Source organism: Dermacentor variabilis, chromosome 1 (genome assembly GCF_050947875.1).
Source record: "Dermacentor variabilis isolate Ectoservices chromosome 1, ASM5094787v1, whole genome shotgun sequence".
Lineage (NCBI taxonomy): Eukaryota > Metazoa > Arthropoda > Arachnida > Ixodida > Ixodidae > Dermacentor > Dermacentor variabilis.
In genome coordinates, this window is record NC_134568.1 from 99,184,567 (window position 1) to 99,191,290 (window position 6,724).

Here is a 6,724-nt window from a genome sequence, read left to right on the forward strand (position 1 = left end):
CCCCTTCAGTGACGTGCGCGCGGGAAACTGGTGTCATGCGGACCCGCCCAACCGCTCGATGCGTACTCGTATCTGGCCTCAGCCGGACCACTTTTGTACTATCGTCTGCTCGCGCAAGCGATCTTCGCCCTTGTTTGGTTTGCCTGGTTTAGTATCATGGTTTGCGATTGTTTTGTGATCTGATTGTATGTGCGACGTGAATTATGTAGTACCTTCTGCAGGCCACGCGACGCCAGCGATTATACTGGGGCGCTATTCTCGACACGCATGGCGGCAGCACGGCCGCCATTATCCGCCAGGTTGACTCTCTGAGTGGCTGTGGAGAGCTCACGTGCCACGAAATTTGTGCCGGGAAACGGAAGTTTTGCAAATGCAATTTTCTCTTTTTCATCAAGATGACGAAATGTTACGTGGAGCAGCAAACTTTATCGACTAATACATTTTTTGGTCCTTGGCAGCTATAATGCGATGTCAGCGCTTCAAAAGTAAGTGAGCGGTAGCGTAACGAAGCCAGTGCAATGCATCTGCAATTTCTCGAATATGTGGTGGCGATCTAAGATAGCCGCCATGCCAGCTTGCTGATTGGCTGAAGGAATATGCTGTGGGGAGCGTCACAGGAAGGGCCGTTGCGTAAACGTCAATATGACGTTGCGTGACGTTGCGCTGGGCCGCAATTGCAGAGATTTTCCGCCATAATTTGTGGTTCGACGATCCGCGCGAAATATGCTAATGAGCAGCCATATGCAGTGGTGACCGAGTGGAATGCGCATCGCCACACTTTCCCTTTCGTTTGCCGCCATGAAAATCTTTTGTTCATAACGCGTGCTCGTAGTATTTGCATCGCTCTCAGTTGGTGTTGGCATTTGTGTTTTGGACCATCGTTTTTTAAAAGAACGCGTTTATACGAAATAATATTGATTGAACATAGCAAACTTTCTGCAACGTTGTTCACTTTTCGCTGCTGCGTTTCTATTGTAATCAAGATTAATGCCTTTTCACACAATCAAAAGTTCTGAAAACGGCGTCTTTTTAATTTATATGAAGGAATGTACGCAAGACCGCGCCTTGAAGTTTCCTCCCGTGGTGCGAGTAACGAACGAAGTGAACAAGAGATGGCAGCGCCGGCGCTTGCGTCACGCAAGCGGATATCTCTGGCGCGCGCAACGCTATCGATGATATTCGGCCTTTCTCATCCAGCCGAGTCGGGCTGAGTCACTTGCGTTTCGCAAGATAGCGATAACGTGGCCTTGAACGTGCGCGCCTCACCACCGGTAGGTTGCGTGTGTTGTCTCAAGGAAGAAAACAAGCGCGTTGGCGCCAACGTACGATGACTCATTCCGTTTCCCGGGGTCACGCATCCTAGCTAATGAAGCAGATGACGGCTTGTACGCAACAGACGACGGAAGCGAGAAGCGTTTTCGACGGAGTAATCGTAGGCTTTGAGCTAGCTGCTTTATTTTTTACTGAGGACAAAAACTGTTTTGCTTTATCGATAACCCTACATTCAGTGCCTTCAGTTCAGTTTTTTGGTCAAAACACCATGTTGGCGTCACGTTACGAAAGCAAAATGGGACCATCAGCGCCATTTTATTCGCGTCGCGTCTATTTTCACGCATCGAAGAAAATGGCGGAATGTCCAGAATAGCGCCCCTGGAAGCTTCGACGAGCCATGTATAAAAACCGACGCGCTTGACCTGCAGATCTGATTTGAGATGATTGCCGACTCTGCTACATGTCTCTCTCAAATTGTTTGCCTCAATATATCGCGAAATGAAAACAGGTATAGAGCTATGCTCAAATTTCGCATTAGGCAGTATCGTAATCGTCGGTGAATTTTACTTAACCTATAGTCGGTGACAAAACTTCGTGGTCCCCTGAATTTCGTATTGCCTCGTGTGCATAGCCAGAAACCGAATGGCATGCTACAGGGATCACACATAAAGCTTGAGGTTAAACTTCTTCATACGAAGATGCATGCCTATGCCACAAAAAATGAATAACTTTTCCACTGTATTTCTTTCGTCCTTGGCTGCGCTTATTCAAATATTGAAATTCACAAGCATACACACCTGTTTGCATACTCCCATGTCGGAGTTGGTGGAAAAGTGGCAATGCGTTTTATGCCCAGGAAAGGGCTGTCCAGACGGAACAGTTGCTGGTGCTGGCTACCAGGCTAACGCGGCCTGCACAAACACCACCCTCACTATTTCTCTTGAGAATACATGCCAATACAAGCATGAATTGCACACAGGTGGCGTTAACCAGGCGTCAGCCGCGCTCTTTCAGGGTTTTGCGGAATCTCATTTCTCTGTCCAATCTCGCACGGACTTGACAGCGGTGCCTCAACGATCATCAGGTAAGGATTTGTCTATTTTGTTACGACCATTTATGTACGCTTAGTGCCCGTACATCCTCTGCATCGCGCACAATATGTTTCACGTACCCCAATGCGGCTGCGTTGCCAATGCAGCCTACTCGATTTTTTTTTTTAGTTTCACTGCAGCATGGGGGGGAGACACATCCTCTAGCAATAGCACTTAATGAGAGACACATGGGTAGTATTAATATTTGAATTCAGACGCACAAATCTCTGTCACCAAAGCATGGATCTCAGATTGAAGGTATTTTATCTAGGAGGGCAGCCGCCTCGCTTGATTGCGAGGTGCGTCCAGGTAACAGTCTCAAAAAAAAAACGAAAGGCAACGCTTCAACCATGCACAAGAAAATGAAAAGTCCAGAGACGAGCGCAGTACGTCCTACGAGACAGTACAAGCTTTGCGTACTTTGAGAATCTTCGTTTTGGTTTTGCATGTTTTAATATCTTTTTAAATATTTAAATCACAGCCGTCCGGCATTGAAAGTGGAGAATGGGAATCCAACATAAGCACATAAGGTCAATAAATATCCACAGTCACAGCAGACTCCTGAAAGCGGACTTAACCTTCTGCTGCCTCAGCGAATTTCATTTTTGAAGCATCAAATTACCATAAGTCTTCATGCTCTCCTTCATTTAAGCCTCAATTGCAATTATTTCAATACGTAAAAAATACTTGATATCAGGGATTGTTCAGATGGAAAAAAACAGTATCGGAACAAATTTCGCCTTACAGACATTTAAGTACACTGAGATAATGCAGGCAAAAAAAAAAGGCTTGACACACATAGATTTCCTTCGTAAAAGCACTTATTTCTTCATTCATGACTTGATGGCCACGCCGTCTACGTAACGATGCAGGGCTAGCCGTGCTTTTGAGACGTTTGAACGGCAAGAATATTTGTTCCAGTTTGATGCAAAACAGAGGGTGCGCACGTCCTTCGACACAAACCAGTCGCCGTAAAGTTTACACGCGCAGTCCGGCAAACTCCGAAAGTAGTGCATCCAAAGTGCTCGAAGCAAAGGAGGACCGTGCGCTTGACCCGCGGAAGCATGTTTATTTCGCTTAGGTATCGTCCGAGACTCGCGCAGCACTGTGGTCGTTTATAAGTCAGCCGAGCACGTTCCCACGATAGGTCACCTGAGTACGTTCTCACATTAGATTAGCTCAACATGTTCCCACCTTATGTCAACCAAGCACGCTCCCGCGTCAGGTCAGCCGGGCACGCTCCCGCGTCAGGTCAGCCGAGCACGTGCACCGAACACGTTCATGTGGTTCTCTTGTGGAGTGCACGGAAAATTTATATCAACCTATAGAAATCGCGTTCGCGCTACAGCAAGAATCAGTATTTGTTTTCTGTAAGCAAATAATACCTGTTTTCTGGTTTAAGAATGTTATTAGATTTTTTCACACAACACCTGTAAACCGTCCGTTATGATGTAAACATACCTCTTAGGACGAATCACAATACTAAGTTACCTATCTAGCAACGCTTCGCAAGCAAAATATGCTCAATAGTTAAATTTAGCCAAGTATATTATGTGCTACTAAATGCAAGCACCAAATTCAAGGCTAACGGCGCAAGCATCACCCCTCAATATTGTTTGACTTGTCCAATCAGATTCTCTTCTGGTTATTATGCGGTCACTTTCTATTGCTTCCAAAGCGAACAGCATTGTCAATTACGATTGTTTTTTCTCATCTAATTGGCTGAATATATGCGGAGGGGCGAGTAGAACGCAGAAGTGGAGAAGGTTTCAGTGGGGTCATACTAGCGCAGTGGAAGGAGATAACAGGATGAGGATGGCGCTGCTGGCGTCTAGGGTTGGCCCGCTTCCCCTTCCTTACTTCGTGGTTGTTAGTCGAAAATCGCGGCGGCGTGCAAGGGAAGGTTAAAAATTCCGGGAAAAAGGATCCTCAACGCAGTAGTGTTGCCAGAGTAATGCTGTACAGGATGCCAAAGGGGCTCGTAAACCTTATACTGCTAGGTAAGCAAAATTACGAGCCATTCCACTCTGTGAAGGCGCATGACCAGCGAAGTTCTTTAGCCCATGACACAGAGGCGACAGAATTTTTAACAAAGGAACGAGCATATGCATTGTCCTGATCGGCGGTAATCGTGACGATAGGTACGCACATACATTCTCGTGTCACCTCTGTTATTAAATGCGTCCGTCACGTAATATAATAAATGGCTCATACGCCCTAAAGCAATGGGTAATACCACCGTAAATAAAAAAAATTAACGAGACCTCCTCCTAACGACGACAGAAGAGAAATGAAATTGTACGCTGTGATGATGAGCGACAACGGTGCCAGCTGTGCCAGAATATGACAATGCCCAAGCCAGTGCTAATGATGATAGTTGGTAATAACAATACTGATGATGATAATGATGATGACGCTAGTTTTTTTCTTTCTAATGAATGGCTAACACCCCTTTAAGCAATAAGCAGCTGTGAAAGGAGACGACGACGACTAACGCGTGAACTGTGGCACGAGCGCGTTCGCGCGGTTGCGCTGAGGAGCGCCAATCGGCTAGTTCGCGGGTTGTTGGCGGAGGACAGATATGCCCGAGTCCTATACAGCTTCACTGTAAAATATTCAGTATACACAAAGGAATCTGTTCTTACCGGCAGCTTCGAGTAGCCAGTGCCAGAGCGATCAGTAGTCAGACATCTGCTACTCCTTTCGGAATGGAGCAGTGTCCGGCTATTCCGAAGAACGTTTATGTTTGATCGGTCATAATTAATGCAACTTTAATGCGTACATGTCAGTTTGTCGTGGTGAGTATTCCCAGTTTTTATTTAATTCGCGTGACAGAAAGGCGAAGTGTGCGCAGCCAGAAGGCTTTCGACCCATAGCGGAGAGCTGATGGCGAAAAAGGAATGGAATCAGAAATAGTTATTTTTCTTTTGTTCGGTCTAATCATGCATAATCAGTCGGCACACGTCAAGTCATAAGGGTAGTTTTCATTATTTTTGGATCGTTGCGTTACAGGCAGGCGAGGCGGGGGCAGCCCGAAAGTTGTTTGGCCAATCGGAAAAGGCTGATCCAGAAATCCAATAGAAACAGCTTGGAATAGCATTACGCTATAGCGGCCCTGGCCGATCCCCTAAACTAGGTTGCGCCATTTCACTAGTCGTGCTGGTCCCTCGCATCAGTGGCACATGTCCACTTGAGGAGGATTCACAAACCTTCGGGTACAACAAAAAAGCCGGCAGATCCCACGCACTGTACGAATCGATGTTATGCGAAGCAGTGTGCGGGGAGTCTACCACATTAATGAAACGACCAAAGACCTAGGTAGCTTTTTCATGACCCACATGACACATGCCTAATGATATTCATGTCATGACCGATCATTTATGTTCGTCATACACTCTTGTCATGTTATGCCAATTTTGCTACATACCAAGTTATTGAAACGACCGTTAGAGCACCATGCGGCTATGTAGCACCACTATGCGGCTAGATGTATAGATACAGTCAAAGTAGCCAATATTTGCCAAGAAATGCTTCCTCTTTAATTTAAGTATTGAAGAATTATTTTAGAACGAAAGTTTATTAAAGGGTAGTTGAAATCAAATGGAAGAAAAACTGGTCAGCACAGATTAATCAAGTTCAATAATTAAATTAATCCTAAAAAATATTTCGCGAACAAATAAACAGTATACGTTCTCGATTTAGTAATAAAACGGCGTGGAATCTGAAAGAAAGACTCCTACAAGGTCTAGCACACTTTACCGTCGCCGCGCCCAAGATTGGCCGTGCCCAAGCCAAATACGAGCGAAATTTCGGTCCGTGAAGACAAAGTGGTTTTTCAAAATCTCTTCGCCCCACAATAGAAAATCGTAGACGAGAGAGCAAGGAATGGTCTCTATTCATCGTTACCGCAAACGGAACAATATAGTAATAGCGCGAGACCAACCTCACATAAATAAAGAATTAATATGGTCTCACCAAAGCAACCCACTGGTTACCAACAAACCAACTTCACCTTCTTCCTTGGAACGGGTAAAGCCGCGACGGGATGACAAAGAAGATAATGAAGAAGACACGCGCTCGCATGGCAGCAGGTCCACGCGGCGAACGTCCGAGCTCCGCTGACAGCTCATTGCTAGGTCGTCGACGCAAAGCCGCAAGAACCATGGCCCAACGCTCGGGAAGACGCCGCAGGCAGAGTCGCAGGGCCGTTCACGCCGAACCTCCGCGTGTGGAAACCGACGTTCCACGAAGGAAAGGACGAACCACCACCGCCCCGCTGTCTGCCGAAGACCAAGCGCGACATCCTGGACACCTACGCCCAGCCGGTCCTGTAAGTCACCATTGCTCTGGGCAAAAACGAT